This window comes from Solanum stenotomum, chromosome 3 (assembly GCF_019186545.1).
Source record: "Solanum stenotomum isolate F172 chromosome 3, ASM1918654v1, whole genome shotgun sequence".
NCBI classification, from domain to species: Eukaryota; Viridiplantae; Streptophyta; class Magnoliopsida; order Solanales; family Solanaceae; genus Solanum; species Solanum stenotomum.
Genome location: NC_064284.1, coordinates 48,255,660 through 48,274,074, shown reverse-complemented (window position 1 = coordinate 48,274,074; position 18,415 = coordinate 48,255,660). Strand labels below are relative to the sequence as shown.

Genomic DNA, 18,415 nt, shown 5'->3' with positions numbered 1-18,415 from the left:
AGCCAAGAGATGAGGTGAGTAGATATGTAACGGGTGTGTCTAACTTGGTGAGGAAAGAATGTCGTTCGGCTATGCTTCATGACAACATGGATATATCATGTCTTATGGTGTATGCAAAGCAAATGGATGATGAAAAACTCCAAGAAAGGAATAGAGATGTGAAGAGGCCTAGGACCAATGACAGAAATTCTTCAAAGGGAAATTCTGAGGGTCAAGGGCAACTTAAGAGAAGGTTTTCCAACCAAAGCTCCTCTAGCACTCCAAGAGTCAAGAGGGATAAAGTGCCAAACCCTAAGCCTCAAGCAGGCAATGGTGGTGGATCTTCCATGACAAGCCTACATGTGCCAAGTGTGGCAAGAAACATGAGCGTAAGTGTCTTGTTGGAACAGATGGTTGCTTTCATTGTGGGAAGAGTGGTCATATGGTGAGATATTGTCCCATTGATGTTTATGCATTATTAGACCCCGGTGCCACCTTGTCTTTTATTACTCCTTTTGTGGCCATGAAATTTGATGTACTCCCCGAGTCTTAAAAGACCCCTTTTCAGTTTCTACCTCGGTGGGTGACTCGATTATAGCTGAAAGAGTTTATAGGAGTTGTCCCATTTCATTGTCTCATAAAGTCACATTGGTTGATTTGGTAGAATTAGATATGTTGGACTTTGATGTTATATTGGGGGTGGATTGGTTGCATGCTTGTTTTGCATCCATTGATTATAGAACCTAGGTGGTGAAATTTCAATTTCCTGATGAGCCTACTTTAGAATGGAAAGGGGGAAACTCTACACCTAGAGGTCATTTCATTTCATGTCTAAAAGCTGGAAAAATGATCTTAAAGGGGTGTTTGTATCACATTGTGAGGGTTATGGATGTTGAGTCTGAAATACCTCATTTGGAGTCGGTCCCCGTAGTGAGAGATTATCCTAAAGTCTTCCCTGATGACTTGCCTGGTATTCCTCCCGAACGGGAAATAGTCTTTGGCATTGATGTTTTGCCGAATACACAACCCCTATCCATTCCTCCTTACCGAATGGCTCCGGCCGAATTGAAAGAATTGAAGGCACAACTAAAGGATTTGCTAGACAAGGGTTTTATTCAACCAAGCATATCTCCTTGGGGTTCTCCGGTATTGTTTGTTAAAAATAAAGATGGGTCCTTTAGGATCTGTATTGATTACCGCCAATTGAACAAGGTCACTATAAGGAATAAGTATCCACTTCCTAGGATTGACGATTTGTTTGATCAACTCCAAGGGGCTACCTTTTTCTCCAAAATAGATCTTCATTCGGGTTACCATCAACTAAGGGTAAGAGGATGTGACATTCATAAGACGGCCTTTAGGACCTGGTACGATCACTACGAATTTGTGGTTATGTCTTTTGGGTTAACAAATGCCCCGACGACATTCATGGACCTAATGAATAGGGTGTGTAGACAATATCTTGATTTGTTCATGATTGTCTTTATTGATGATATTTTAATCTATTCAAGGAGTGAAGGTGAACATAAGGATCATTTGATGTTAGTATTGCATGTCCTTAAAGACAACTAACTATATGCTAAGTTTAGTAAGTGTGAGTTTTGGCTAAGGTCGGTTGATTTTCTTAGTCATATTGTATCGGGTATGGGTATAGAGGTTGATCCTAAGAAGACGAATGCGGTCAAGAGTTGGCCTAGACCCCTAAGTCCCATCGATATTAGAAGTTTTTTGGGTTTGATCGGGTATTATAGGAGATTTGTTGAGGGCTTCTCATCCATCGCTTCTCCATCAACGACATTGACCCAAAAGAAGTCCAAATTTGGGTGGTCGGAAGCTTGTGTGAAGAGCTTCCAAGAATTAAAAGATAGACTTACCTTTGCTCCGGTGTTGACCTTACCGGAAGGTACTGACAGATTCATAGTATATTGTGATGCTTCGAGAGTAGGGTTGGGGTGTGTTCTCATGCAACACAGTATGGTGATTTCCTATGCTTCAAGGCAACTCAAGATTCATGAAAAGAATTACCCGACCCATGATCTCGAACTAGCAGCGGTGGTTTTTGCCTTAAAAATATTGAGACACTATCTCTATGGGGTGCATGTAGATGTGTTTACCGACCACAAGAGTCTTTAATATGTGTTTAGCCAAAAAGACTTGAATCTCCGACAAAGAAGATAGTTAGAGCTTTTGAAAGATTATGACATGAGTGTCCTATACCACCCTAGCAAAGCTAATGTGGTTGTGGATTCCCTAAGTAGATTTTTCATGCGTAGTGTGGCTCATATAGAAAATGAGAAGAAGAAATTGGTTTGGGATGCGCATAGATTGGCCCGGTTAGGTGTCCAACTAGTGGATTCCACCAAGGGTGGATTTATGGTTCATCATAGTTCTGAATCATCCTTTGTGGTTGATGTGAAGTCTAAGCAACATCTTGACCCTATATTGATGGAGTTGAAAGAATTGGTTCTCAACAAGTCCGTTAAGGCTTTATCCCAAGGGGATGGAGTGCTTAGGTACCAAGGTAGATTATGTGTTCCGGATATTGATGGCTTGAGAGCAAATTTTAGAAAAGGTTCATGGTTCGCAGTGTTCTATTCATCTGGGAGCCACAAAGATGTACCGTGATCTACGGGAAGTCTATTGGTGGAAGGCATGAAAAGGATATAGCGGGTTTTGTAGCCAAATGTCAAAATTGTCAACAAGTTAAGGTCGAATACTAAAACCGAGAGGTTTATTCCAAGATATAAATATTCCCGCTTGGAAGTGGGAGGAGGTGAATATGGATTTTGTTGTGGGATGTCCTCGTACTCGAAGGCAACATGATTCTATTTGGGTCATTATTGATAGGATGACTAAATCAGCCCATTTCCTTCCCGTCAAGGTTTCTTTTTCGGTGGAGGACTATGCTAAGTTGTACATCAAGGAAATATTAAGTCGCATGGGGTTCCCTTGTCTATCATATCGGATTGGGGTACTCAATTTACTTCACATTTTTTGAAGGCATTCCAACAAGGGCTTGGCACCAATGTTAAACTTAGTACCGCCTTCCAACCTCAAATTGATGGTCAAGCCTAATGCACCATTCAAACCTTAGAGGACATGTTGAGGGCGTGTGTGATTGATTTCAAGGGTAATTGAGACGACCATCTCCCATTGATCGAATTTGCCTACAACAATAGTTACCACTCTAGCTTTTCTATGGCTCCGTTTGAAGCACTATACTGTAGGAGGTGTAGATCTCCGGTGGGTTGGTTTGAAGTAGGTGAGTTTTCTCTATTGGTCCTGAACTAGTTTATGATGTCATTGAAAGAGTTCGACTTATTAGAGAAAGGTTGAAAACAGCCCAAAGTCGGCAATAATCCTATGCTGATGTTAGAAGGAGGGATCTTGAATTTGATATTGGTGATTGGGTCTACTTGAAAATCTCACCTATGAAAGTTGTGATAAGGTTTGGAAAGAAGGTGAAGCGTAGTGCCCATATGTAGTCCCATACCAAATCTTGAAACGTATTGGGAAAGTTGCATATGAATTGGACTTGCCAAACGAGTTGGCTCCGGTCCACCAGATGTTTCATCTTTCCATGCTTAAGAAGTGCATTGGTGATCCGGTGTCCATCCTTCCTTTAGAGGGTTTAGGAGTTGATGAGAACCTTTCTTATGAAGAAGTCCCGGTTGAGATTTTGGATCGGCAAGTGAATAGGTTGAGAAATAAGGAAATAGTTTTCATTAAGGTCTTATGGAGGAATCACTTAGTTGAGGGTGCTACATGGGATGCCAAGGCCCGTTATCCTCATCTTTTTTGTTCTACTCCTATTCAAACTTGAGGTAAGTAATTCCTCTTAAGTTTTAAGTGTTTTGGGAGTCATGTGTATGGTATGCGTTTTCCATGATTTCCTTATATTGTGCATGTTCTTGTGAGAATTCATGTTAAGCATAAATTGAGTTTTCATGATTTATATGTTCCTCATGTTGATTTGCATTTTAGTATGATGATTGCATTTTGACTTCATGAGGTGATTTGATGAGAATGCTTAGTTGTGTTTTGATGAAATGGAATAATTGTCCCCATATTGTTGTGTTGAGCTTGCTTGAGTTGGAGAAGTTAATTCCTCCCATGGTTCTGTTAATCAATAAATTTTGTGCATAATGGGTTGGTAGATGTAGTTCCTACCTCCTTGTGTTGCATTGACTATGTCTTGTGAAATGGAGTTGAAGTTGCCTCCTTTTGAGTAAGTGCATAAGGTGAATAATGCATTTGTGAGTTTTGCACAGTTCTGATGTTTCATGCATAATGGGCTGTTAGTATTGATTTTTCTAACTTAGTTTGGTGTGTAGATCATCATTCGGGGATGAATGTTCACCAGGGGGAATAATGTAACACCTCGGAAATCTAATGACCTAAGCTAGAGCCTAACATGTAGTCTAGTGTCCTAAAAAGGGTTAACGTCAAGATAAGAGTTGTAAAATGACCTCCCAAGGATAGCACTAGTGTTTTAGTCCCTCAACGTCAAGGCATGGCCCCCCAAGGACTCCTGAAGGATCCTTGATGAGGACCAGGGGGACTGCTTAAAAGCTGTCCAAAAATAGCATCATCCACGAATGGGGCACCCACGAGTCGTGGGTTGACTCACGGCCCGTAGATGGGAGTCGTGAATGAAGACTTAGTCTCCCCAAACTCCCCCAAAATCTCCAAGTTTCAGTCACAAACAACGTTAGCACAGTACGGTCTGTGGACCATTCCACGCCCATAGATGGGGACTCATGGATGAGTCCTGGACCAAGGCCAAAAGACCAACCTCAGTCCCAATCCACGAGTGACCAGTACGGTCTGTGGATGTCACGACCCGAGTCTAGGCCCCAGATGCGACATGGCGTACTCGACCCCGAAGGGGTCTTATACAGGCCTCATAGCATTCATTCATCTCATAGGTAATAAAAACACTGCGGAATTAAAACTTTTCTTCATAAAACCAACAATCAAAAAATTCATTTATAAAGTAGCGGAATACTAAAGTCTCACATGGCCATCTTAAGACAACACTTAACAAGATAGGGTCACAGCTCTTTTGCAAACGAAGTCTTAACAATAGTCTTAGAACATAAAGGAACTAGAAACACTAAAAGTCCTTGTCCTCGATCTCTGAGGACATACCCAAAAGATGTCTTGGAAGAAGTCTAGTCTAAGCTCCAACTAGAGAGATACTCAATTACCGCAACCTACACTTGTAGTAAAAATTAGAGAATATGGGTTAGCACACAGAAATTTACTAAGTATGATGACCATGTAAAAGCATGCTTAAAATGGACATTTCATTTGGAAGTCCTGCTTTTATGCCAAGTTTGTAAAACTTCATGAACATTGATACAAGAGGCATAATATAAGTCACAATCAACATACAAAGTCACATAATTCATATTTGAACAAAATCATATACAACCCTTTACCTTTATCTTGAGCCTCCACCACAAGTAACCCTCAAGTTATACCTTATGCAATGTATGTGTAGCGTCCCATACCACCGCCCACACTAAGGTACCACCTTAAGATCACCAAAAGTGAACTTACCATTTATCATGCCTCACATTACTAGTAATCATGCTCAACTAGGACCAATATATTACACCTAAACATATTCGCCAAGTAAGTCATTTCATCATCTTAGGAACCCTATCTAAATTTACCCTAAGATACTCCTAAGTAGGACATGAAGTGGCAACCCATACTACCTCTTCATCCCACACTTTGGTATTCCTCAAGGCTTCAATAGGTAAGAACCTTTACACAATAAAGCATTCAAGAGACATAAACATTACATAAATCACGTTATCACAGTTAGACAAACAACTAAAACAACTCTAAGTCATACTTGTGCAATGTGCAAGTACTATCCCATATTACTACTCACACTAAGAACTCCTTTGAAGACACCATAGACAAGGCACATCCATTTACAATAGTCATGACAAGGAAGTAACTCATAATACAATCCAAGTATAGCATACATCTTTACATTTAAGCATATAAGCATTTAAGAGTCAACATTCTTCATAAACATGATCGTAAGAGTCCATTCATTACATTAACATTATAAGGAACACACCATGACCTGTCTCAAATGCCTACTTGTGCAATGCATAGATGGCATCCCATTCCACCACCTACACTAAGTAGTACATCTTTAAGAGTTCATAGTTCATTAACATTAGTTTTGGGGGTAAGCCTTAACCAACATAGACCATGTGAGCTTGACATGGAATCTCGATGTCACCCTCACCGGATAAAGGGATTCCTACTTGCCTAAGGTAGGACCATTATTTGTTTAGCCTTAAGTGGATCCACTAGCTAGACCTATGTGGGCACATAGTTTAAGGGATAGGGATATTGCTACTAGATACCCTGCCTCAACTCAGATGAGCATCCATCTCAAGAGATTGCTACTAGGTGCCCCGCCTCAACTCAAATGAACACCCATCCCAATCCATATCCACTCGGTGCTTGGAATTAGTCCCCATGGAGTAAATTACATTCATTACATTAGTTTATTATGGGGTAAGGGATTGCTACTAGATACCCCGCCTCAACTCAGATGGGCATCCATCCCGATCCCAACATTCATTCATACATTGGAAAACTCAAACATTCAAAGATGATAATAGCCTTTCACCTATGAATCCCCTTATTATGAGAAAGTCCTTTCACAACAACTCTTTTCATTCATTAGAGTACAGTTGAGAAATAGCCTTTCAATAGACTCCACATTCATAACATTTTCTCTAAACTCATTTGTTCGTTCGTTCATTCATATGTATATGTATGTGAGAATAGCCTTTCACATAATCACCATCATTTACAAGTCTTAATAGAGAGATAACATTCAATCCTAACACAAATTAGCCTCTAATCATGATCATCATTCATTAATTTAGATCACACACATGCTTCACTTCACATTCAAATATACAACAACAAGTTAATACTTCAATTCCTCACATTGTGCCTTCAAGGCCATGGTCACAATGTACATAGTAAGTAAACACCTCCACCTTTCAAGTGGATCAACAACTAATTCACCATTCAAGAAATAAATCATAACTTTACCCTTCAAGGCCATGCTCACAAGTCATCACTTCATCATTAATTTACCATACTTAAGCATAAACAAAAATATCATCCAATAACCCAAAGCCATTTAGACATATTCCAATCATAAGCTTCCATAAACAACAAACCCACTTCATAATGACACAATTTAGGAGTTGAGAGAAATCATGGTTTCATAGATTAAAAATCATCTTAAATCATAAATTAAACATCAATAAAATCATAGTTTGTCATTAGAAACCTTTTGAAAACATTTGATGAAAAAACCCATGAGATTGAGTAAAACCCTAGATTTTTAATACTTTGAAATCACTTTGGATTTGGCTCCTTGAATGGAAAATTAGAAAAGGATCAAGACCACCATATCTTTACTAAGATTCTCCAATAAATTTGAGGAAGAACCACCTTGAAACCACCAAAGCCTAGCTTTCACCTTTTCTTCCTCTTCCTTGAGCTAAAGAGAGAACTTTTGAGAGAGGAAGACTTACTTTTTATTCTATTTGGAATGAATTAATTGAAAGTAATTTAGGTCTTAAAATGTTATATAGTTGCTAGGAAAAAATGGAATAGTGTAGGGTCAATTTTGGAAAAGAGCTAAGGACCCCCAAAGTCTTAACTTAAAATTTAAGACCTTGCCTGTTTTAGTTCGCTCATTGGGCCCTTGGGCTTGCCAAGTGCACCCTTGGTCCGCCCTTTGTTCCAGTGAGCTCACTAAGTGGACTGGTCATTGGGCGAAAGGAGGGGAGAAGGGTGACACGCCATGCTAGTTGGCGATCATGCACCTAGTTCGCCCTTTGGAACCTTGGGATTGCCAAGTGCAATAGGCAATTCACCAAATGCACCCTTGGTTCGCCCAATTTTCCGGTAGGCTCACTAAGTGGGCAGTCTCTTAGGTGAGATGGGGAGTCATTGGGCGACTCTCCCATCCCATTGGGCGAACAAGGCTGCCCATCGCCAAAACATCCTTAGGTGAACAAGGTTTCTTCCACTTTATCTTGCTAGTCTTAGCCCTTGATTGCACCCTAGGCTTCTACATTGCTCAAATACGTCCCAAAGCAGCCCTCACATCTACCTAAAGTCATACTAACCCAAACATCAAGGCTCTAGCTCATCCTATCATTTTCTGGGTCGTTATAGTGGATCCATCCACGCCCCGCGGATGGGAGGCGTGGATGGGGTATGCAATGTTGTCAAGAATCTCGGCCAAGGGTCAAACTTTTTAAGTAAATTCTAATTAATTAAGGGTGGGGCACAGTTATTAATAGTTATCTTAGACCTATATAAATAGTTTTTAGTCATTAAACTTAACTTAATTCCTCATAACTCTAAAGACTCAACTTAGAAACCAACTTCCCTCTCTCAAAAATTCTCTCTCTAGGACTCCATCGAAGAGCAAGGTCAAGCTAGGGGTTCAAGAAGCAACCTTTCTTCTCCAATTTCGTGGGGAATTTAAACTAAGGTACGGATGCTCTTCATCCTTAGGTGGCTATCACCCAAGGAGCCCCTTCAAAGTATGTTTTTAAGACTTCAAAAACCTAGGGTTTCATCTATGTCATAGGTCTTCTTCAAAAATGATTTTGATTGTTTAATTATGGTTTATTATGATGGATTATTATGATTTGTTGTTGGATTGATGGAGTGTTTATGTATTTTGATGAAAATCTCCTATGGACTCATGATTTCCCCTTCTTCCCAAATTGTGAACTAAGATGTGACTTTATTATTCATGGAAGCTTGATAATTGATTATGTTTACATTTATTGAGGTATTGAATCATGGAATCCCTCTATCTAATGTGATAATTCTATAAATTAGGGTTGATCTTGATTCCTAGCCTTCAAAGGCAATAACTAGGGTTTGTAGATATTGATGAAGAGTGTATATGAATTCATGATTCAATTATGTATTAATGATCCTATGACTATTGTGTATTGGTGGTATTGATTCGAGATCCTTCTCCTCTATACCCTTACACTTTACTATGCATGAAAGGTCTATAATTATGATGATGTTGTAATGTTGATTGAAAGGCTATTTCCATGAAACACTATGAACATGATGTGAGAGGTTTACTAACTTATTTAGGATTCTAGGGTTGAAATGACTTCCTTTACTATGAACTATGAACATGATTATCTTATTGTCTATGAGTGTTGGCTTGGATAAGATCAAGGTAAGTTATGCATGACTATGGTAGCCTAAGGTGGCTTATGGTATGCTTTGACTTTATGATTACCCTAAATGTGCATAATGGCTTTTTAATGGAAAAGGGCATGATTTCAACTAAATGTCCCTTTTATTCATGTTTTAAGGATTTTTGTGCATGGCTTCCATATTTAGTACAATTGAATGTGCTAACCCATATTCTCTACAATTTTTTATAAGTGTAGGTTATGGTCGTTGAGGCGGACGTATCTCCTTTCAAGTGAAGCTTGGGTTGACTATATCCTAAGCTTGGTGAGTCCTCAAGTTCGAGGACGAATTATCCATTTCTTAGTTTCTATTATACTTCGTATATTGAAACTTTATTGATGTAAAGGGCTAAGTCCCAAACTTTGTATTATAATGTTTTAGGTGGTGAATGAGACATGGTCTAGACTCTAATGATTTTCTTTTATCAAATGACTTCTATTGTAAAAGTTTTAAAATTTTTGCATCATTGCCATGTCTTTATGTTAAGATTATACTAAGGGCTTGTATGAGACCGCTTTGGGGTCAAGTACGTTGTGTTACGTCTTGGGGGTACCCCTGGCTCGTGACAATATCACAAGAATCAGGCCGTCTCAGGTTGTTTCCATTCTCTTTGATGGGTGAAGCTACCAAATGGTTATTGGAGTTACTAAAGGACTCCATCACCTCTTGGGATAAGCTCACCACAACGTTCCAAGTGAGATTCTTTCCTCCATCAAAGATGATGATGCTCAGATATAGCATAAAAGGTTTCAAATTCTTGGAAGGCGAGCCAATCCATGAGACATGGCTGAGATTTGAGATTTAAGAAGTTGGTGTTTCAATGCCCAAATCATGGACTTCCAAATGATGTGTTGCTACAGTACCTCCATAGGAGTCTTGTTCCTGGTGGTATAATGCAACAACCTTATGAATTAGCATCTCAACTCCTTGACTACATGACAAGGATAAATAGAGCATAGCACACTCGTGAGGACCAAGTATCTCCTCTCACGTTTAGAATGTCAAAAGAGTTGATCGAAAAACATCAAGAGAGAGACCAAAACATGGCCAAAATGATGACCCAGCTAGATATCTTCACGAAAAATGTGGTGGGTGGTAGTTTGAAGAATGTTAATGTTGTGGGAGTCGGTGGATTAAACCATGTTGAAGCACAATTTGAGGCAATGTACAATGAGAAAGTGAACTTCCTAGATAATCAAGGAGGAGGTTATCGTTCAAACTATCTAAGGCCAGGTGGAAATCCAGGTTGGAATAGAGATGAAGGATGGACAGACCGTGATAGATATTGGTGTGATCGTAACGCCACTTGGAAGTAGAGAGCGGGTGACAAGGATAGGTACATCCCACCCCATGAGTGTCAAAAGCCCAAGGAATCTAAAAGTTTCTGTACAGAAGACATGCTTTCACGCATTCTCAACAAAATTGAAAGGTCGGACAAAGTGTTGAAAGAGATGAACGAGGATGTCTCTACTCTCAATCAGATGATGACTTCTCACTCAGTCTCTATTAAGAAATTGGAAATGCAAATGGGTCAAATCATGACCCAATTGAATCCAAGACAAATAAGGGGGTTGCCTAGTGACACAACAGCCAACCCCAAGAATGAAGCTTGAATTGGTATCTCCATCATGCCACGGTGTTAACTAAGGTGCTTCTTGGGACGAAACGCAAGTTTTTTTGTATCTTAATAATTTTTTTGAATAACAGGTATTGATTGTGCAAGTTGAAAAGTTAAAAGTGTTGGAAAATGGATAGTTTGGCGAGCTAAAGTCTAGTTGGTGGCACGCCGAACAGGTCAGCGTGCCTCGACTTGGACCGCTGTTGGAACTACCATGCTTGAAGGGGAAATCTAAATAACTTAGCGGGCTACATCCTCAATCGGTGACTCACTGAACAGGTTGATGTGCCCGACTTTATCCGTCATTTGAACCCCCAAATTGTTGGGAATCCTGTAAAACTTGGCGAGGTAAAATACCACTCGGTGCAACACCGAGTGATTCAGTGTGCACAACTTACTCCACCGAAGGGAGCACGAACCAAAAGGTTTTAAAGGCCAAACAGTTTAAAATTTCAAAATCCTTCATATTCTCCCATTTTTACATCCCATACTCTCATTCCCTACTTTAGATCTTCCTTATTTTCGTCTTTTTACTCCCTAATCGCTTGAGTTCTTTGCTTGGATTGTGGAATTTTGTCGCCTAGTGTAACGCCCCTCAAAGTGAAATAGGATAATTAGAGCTTCACATGTGTGTTAGTAGTTGATAAACTTATATAAATGTTTTGAAAATGAGTTTATAGATCATCTTAGCTGAGTTTGAAGCCAAACGTCAATGGACGACCAAGACGTTCGGAAACTAATCTTCTACGTGTGGGTGGGTTTTAGTATGTTGTTCATGTTTTAGGTGTTGTTTGGAGTCTAAAATCAGTGGAGGTGACCTTAGTGTCTTAATAAATGTTTTTAGGCTCAAAACGATCGGGTACGACTCCTTGGGACCACCCTAAGGGTCCCCGAGAAGGACCCCCACCCTTGGCCAAACAAGTTGCCAAGGCAGCTTGAAAATATTCATTGAGGGAGCATGTCCACATCGCGGATTAGCTCCACCATAGGCCAAATTTTTGGCCCGCATCGTGAACGTGTCGCAAACTTTTCTATCTCAAAATTTAATTTCCAGAAACTTCTAGGAACAACTCTGCGTCGAGAACTTGCTTCCCGACGAAATTTGCCAAAATAAAACTCAAGTTTGACTTGTTTAAAAGGTACAACCAAGGGAGGGGTAGATTAGGTACTTTGGGGAATTATTATAAATGGTTATTCTACCTATTTTAGGGTATTTTAAGTTGGTTGAAACCCCAAAACCTAGAATTAGACCTCATTATTCCAATTGAACCATCCCTCTCAAATAAATTCTCTCTCTAGAACTCCATGGAAGACATTTATGAAGCTTCAAGCTAGGGGATCGGTTCCTACTTATTTCTCCTTCAAATTCCTAAGGAAATTAATCACAAAGATATGGGGATTTTGTCTTTGATTCTCCTTTCAATCAAAGAGCCAAATCAAACTGATTTCAATGATTTTCAAAAACACTATAACCTCAATTTCAATCTAAGATTGGGTTCTTGCATGAAAGTATTTCACATGATGATTTATGTTAATATTGATGGTTTTAAGATCAAAAACTCCATGAACCCTTGCATTTCTTGAAATCCTAATTTTGGGTCTCTATTGATTATGAGCTAATAATGTGTTATTAATGTGTAGATTTTTATGGGCTATTGATTTATGTATTGTTCTATATTGAATTATAAGGAATTGATAGTCAATTGTGTTATATTGGATGTTGGCCTTGAATGGGCAATTGTGACCTAAGATTTATGATGAAGATAAAGTTGTGAATAGATTATTGATTCTATTATTATATATATATATATATATATGTGTGTGTGTGTGTGTGTGTGTGTGTGTGTGTGTGTTGTAGCTATTAGAATTGTGAGGTTTGATCCCTTTGAAAGTGGGGAGGTGCTTACTTTATGAGCATGTTGTGATCATGACCTTGTAGGCAAAGTTGGATGATTGTTGTTTTGAGTAATGTTGATTATGTGAAGGTAATGTGATATGATGTGAAATTGTGTATGGTCTAAGGGCATGAAAGATGACCTTCTGTAGAGACTTTATGTGTTATGCTTGGTTGTTGTCTTCTTTGAATGACTTATAATGAAGGTGAGGTTAAAATTGACTATGTTTACCTTCTCTCACACCTACTGAAAAATGAATGAAAGAACTTGAGAATGAATGAAGAGAATGGGAGTTAATGCTAATGAATGAAAGTTGGGTCTAATGTAAGGATAGTCCCATAAAGTACTCCATTAAACGAATGGGGTTAACAGATGAAGGGTTTTCTCATCTTTAAATCCAAGAGGTTCCTAAATGAATGAATTTTGGGGTAGGATGGGTACTCCTACGTGAGCTGAGATGAGAGTACTTAGTAGCAATCCTTAACCCTAAATGAATGAATATTGGGCTAGGATGGGTACTCCTTCGTGAGTTCAGATGAGAATACTTAGTAGCAATCCTTATCCCTAAATGAATGAATGTTGGGCTAGGATGGGTACTCCTTCGTGAGTTGAGATGAGAGTACTTAGTAGCAATTCTTAACCCTAAATGAATTAATGAAATGAATGTCCAAACTCCGTGGGGGAGTAATGTCTAGCACCGAGAGGATATGAAGATGGGTGGATACTCCTTCGTTAGTTGAGATATCAGTATTGAGTATCCACCCTTAAGATGGGTGCCCCTTCGTTAGTTGAGATGTGGGTACTTAGAAGCAATCCTTCTATCCCTTAACTATGTTCCCACATAGGACTAGCTAGTGGTCTCTACCACATAAAGGCTAAAAGAACGACCCTACCTTAGGCAAGTAGGGATCCCTCTTTCGATAAGGGTACATCTGGGATTCCATGTCAAGCTCCATGGTCTATGTCGGTTAAGGCTTTACCCCCACATTAATGAATGAATGAACTAGGGTATCTTAAGGATGTACTACTTAGGATAGGTAGTGAAATGGGACATCATCTAGACATTGCACAAGTAGACATTTAACGGAGATCTTGGTGTGTCTTAGTAATGATAATGAATTAATGCGTCTTTTTGGGCTAATTAATGAAAGTTTTGATCTTTGAGAATGCTAATGTGAAAATGAGTCATAATGAATTGAATGTAAGTGCTTATGTTGAATTGAATGTTTGTGATAATCTTATGTCATTAGTAAATGAAGGTGTCTACATGCACTAAATTGAATGAACGATTTATGTTGAGATGTGAATGGAGCTTGTCTTGTGTAGCTTTAAGGATCACTTGGGTATGGAATGGAGAGGTAGTATGGGCTGCCTCACCATGTCTTACTTAGGTGAGTCTTGGGATGACATTTGATGAGTGTTCTAGTTTTATGAAGTGACTTGTCGGCTTATGTGCTTATATGTCTTATGAAATTAATTGGTAAAGGTTGAGGTATGCATGGTAAGTGCACTTTGTGTGACCTTAAGGTTGTGCCTTAGTGTGGGTGATGGTATGGGACGTTGCCCATACATTGCACAAAGGTATTGCTTAAGGGTTACTTAAGGTGGAGGTCCAAGGGAAGAAGGTAAAGGTAAATGGGTTATGTATTATTATGATGCTTTGTGAAGCATATGACTTTGAATTGTTGGTTGTGACTTGTTAGGTGCCTATTATGTTGATGTTCATGAAATTTTATCAAAATGGCATGAAAGCATAACTTCCAAACAAATGTCCCTTTTAGGATGTTTTCCATATTCTCATACTTAGTACGTGTGTTGTACTAACCCTTTTCTTCTATTTTACTACAAGTGTAGGTTTTGGTAAATAGGAGGAGATTGTGCTTTGCAGTTGCTTGGATTGCTTCACTCTTCCAAGTCTTTGGTATGTCCTCAATATTCTAGGACTATGTTGAGAAGTTTCTTAGCCATTGTAATAGACACTTAAGTTTCATTTCATTTGTAAAGGGTCGTGTCCCTTAGTACGTTTTAAGTTCTTGTCTAAAGATTGGCTAAAGAGACTTAGTAGTTCCACTTGCGTATCGATGTTTTCAATGTTGATGACTCTTGAAGTCTTATGGTTTTATTGAATAAAGGTTTCAAATTCTTAGTGATTTTTCTGATCTATGCAATGAATGAATGCCAAGGCTTGTATAAGACCTCCTAGAGGTCGAATACGCATGTAACGGCTAGAGGGTGCTCTCGTATGTTGTTCATGTTTTTAGTTGTTGTTTGGAGTCTAAAATCAGTGAAGGTGACCCTAGTGTCTTAATAAATGTTTTTAGGGTCAAAACATTTGGGTACGACTCCCTGGGACCACCGAGGATGACCCCCACCATTGGCCATGGTATGGGACGTTGCCCATACATTTCACAAAGGTATTGCTTAAGGGTTACTTAGGGTGGAGGTCCAAGGCAAGAAACGTAAATGGTTTATGTATGTTTATGATGTATTGTGAAGCATAAGACTTTGTATTATTGGTTGTGACTTGTAAGGTGCCTATTATGTTGATGTTCATGAGTTTTATCAAAATGGCATGAAAGCATAACTTCAAAAAAAATGTTCTTTTTAGCATGTTTTGCATATTGTCATACTTAGTACGTGTGTTGTACTAACCCTTTTCTTCTATTTTACTACAAGTGTAGGTTTTGGTAATAAGGAGGAGATTGTGCTTTGGAGTTGCTTGGATTGTTTCACTCTTCCAAGTCTTTGATATCTCCTCAAGATTCGAGGACTATGTTGAGAAGTTTCTTAGTCATTGTAATAGACATTTAAGTTTCATTTCATTTGTAAAGGACTGTGTCCCTTAGTACGTTTTAAGTTCTTGTCTAAGATTGGCTAAAGAGACTTAGTAGTTCCACTTGCGTATCGATGTTTTGAATGTTAATGACTCTTGAAGTCTTATGGTTTTATTGAATAAAAGTTTTAAATTCTTAGTGATTTTTATGATCTATGCAAGGAATGAATGCTAAGGCTTGTATAGGACCTCAGAGAGGTCGAATACGCATGTAACAATTAGGGGGTGTTGTCGTATGTTATTCATGTTTTTAGGTGTTGTTTGGTGTCTAAATTCAGTGGAGGTGACCCTAGTGTCTTAATAAATATTTTTAGGAACACAACGTTTGGGTACGACACCCCGGGACCACCGAGGATGACCCCCACCATTGGCCATGTTGTGGGACGTTGCCCATACATTTCCCAAAGGTATTGCTTAAGGGTTAGTTAAAGTGGAGGACCAAGGCAAGAAGGTAAAGGTAAATGGGTTATGTATGTTTATGATATTTGTGAGGCATATGACATTGTACTGTTGGTTGTAACTTCTAAGATGCCTATTATGTTGATGTTCATGAGATTTTATCAAAATTGCATGAAAGCATAATTTCCAAACAAATGTCCGTTTTAGCATGTTTTGCATATTCTCATACTTAGTACGTGTGTTGTACTAACCCTTTGTTTCTATTTTACTACAAGTGTAGGTTGTGGTAATTAGGATGAGATTGTGCTTTGGAGTTGCTTGGATTGCTTCACTCTTCCAAGTCTTTGGTATGTCCTCAAGATTCGAGGACTATGTTTAGAAGTTTCTTAGTCATTGTAATTGACCCTTAAGTTTTATTTCATTTGTAAAGGATCGTGTAGCTTTGTACGTTTTTAGTTCTTGTCTAAGATTGGCTAAAGAGACTTAGTAGTTCCGCCTGCGTACCGATGTTTTCAATGTTGATGACTCTTGAAGTCTTATGGTTTTATTGAATAAAAGTTTTAAATTCTTAGTAATTTTTATGATCTATGCAATGAATAAATGCTAAGGGTTGTATAAGACCTCCGAGAGGTCGAATACACATGCAACGACTAGGGGTTGCTCTCGGGTCTTTACAAACTTGGTATCAGAGCATAAGGTTTTAAAGATTAATTANATGAATGCTAAGGGTTGTATAAGACCTCCGAGAGGTCGAATACGCATGCAACGACTAGGGGTTGCTCTCGGGTCTTTACAAACTTGGTATCAGAGCATAAGGTTTTAAAGATTAATTATAGGTTCAAAGTGTCCAAAGCAATGTCTAATAGAGTCGCGTTCATCGGTTTGAGTCGCGACACATCTATGAGCGAGAGGCTATAGGACAATAGAAGTCACTTTCTTTCATTATTCTTGATGTCATGCCTTAGAGTTTGGTTGATAAGTGTCATTTTCCTAATTCTTCTCTTGTGGTTATAGGATATGAATAAGAGGGCTAATCGGAGGAGAGCGGAAGAAGAGGTAGATCATGGGGGAGTTCCTCCCCAAGGAGTGCACGGTGGACAAGCTCCTTTAGGTGGGCAAGAGAATGTGGTTCACCCAGAGATGACTAATGGGGAGATTAGAGAGGCTTTTCTCTCCCTGACCCATGCCATGACTACTCAGGCAAATACAGATGTGAGGCCTAGGCTGAATGCTATTGAGAATATCGTGGCCTCAATGTTAAGGGTTTTAACAAGGATGAATCCTCCTACCTTGTGGGGTTCTAAGGTAGATGAGGACCCACAAAACTTTATAAATGAGATGTATAAGATTGTGGATGCAATGGGAGTGACTCTTAGGGAGATGTCGGAGTTGGCTTCTTACCAACTCAAGGATGTTGCTCAAGTGTGGTTTGAGCAATGGAGGGATGAGAGACACATAGGGGCTGACCAATAGATTGGGGAGTGTTTAAGACGACCTTTCTTGATAGGTTTTTCCCGTTAGAGTTGGGGAGCAAAATTTGGTTGAGCTCATGAATATACGTCAAGGGAATATGAGCGTAAAGGAATACTCTCTGAAGTTTACCCAACTCTCTAAGTATGCTCCTACCATGGTAGCAAATTAAAGGGATAGAATGAATAAGTTTGTGATGGGGGTTTCCGGTTTGGTTGAAGAAGAATGTCGTACGGCCATGCTCCATCATGATATGGTTATCTTAAGGCTTATGGTTTATGCTCAACAACTTGAGGAGACGAAGCTTAGGAAGATGAATAGAGATATGAAGAGGGCTAGGCCGGATGAACAAAACCAATCTAAGTCTAAGAAGAGGTTCTATAAATAAGATTTTTCAATGGTCAACAATAATAGGGTGTCTAACCCTAAACCTCAAAGAGGGAATGGAGGTGGTTCTACTTTTGAGAGGCCTAGGTGTGCTACTTGTGGAAAGCAACATTTGGGCAAGTGTCTTATCGGTACAGATGGATTCTTTAGATGTGGGAGTAAGGGTCATAAGATGAGAGATTGCCCGGCACTTAAGACAAAAGGGAAAGAGACCAATCAATTTGCTCATGATGGCCCAAATAAAAAATGCTCCTAAGAGGAACCGTTTCTATATGCTTCAAGCAAACAAGGACAAGCGAACAAATGAAGGTAAGTAAATTTCTTTGTTATTTGATGATAACCTTAGATGGGTTTACCCCAAGTGCGGGATGATGAGTTGACTAGCAAGGTTTTTGATATCTTTATATTTTCCTTCTATTCTAATTCAAGCTTGAAACAAAGAGTTCTTAGTAGCATGTTGCATGTTGGAGTCTTATGTGAATTGGGTTTTCGTATTCTCCTTATGATTTGCATATTTTAGTTGAATTCTTGTTTAAAAAA

General features: G+C 39.1%; 1 pseudogene; it reads left to right on the top strand.

Moving 5' to 3' along the window:
- The first annotated feature begins 864 nt into the window (after nt 1-864).
- LOC125859001 (uncharacterized) lies at nt 865-17,491 on the top strand (annotated as a pseudogene).
- Nucleotides 17,492-18,415: the final 924 nt, after the last annotated feature.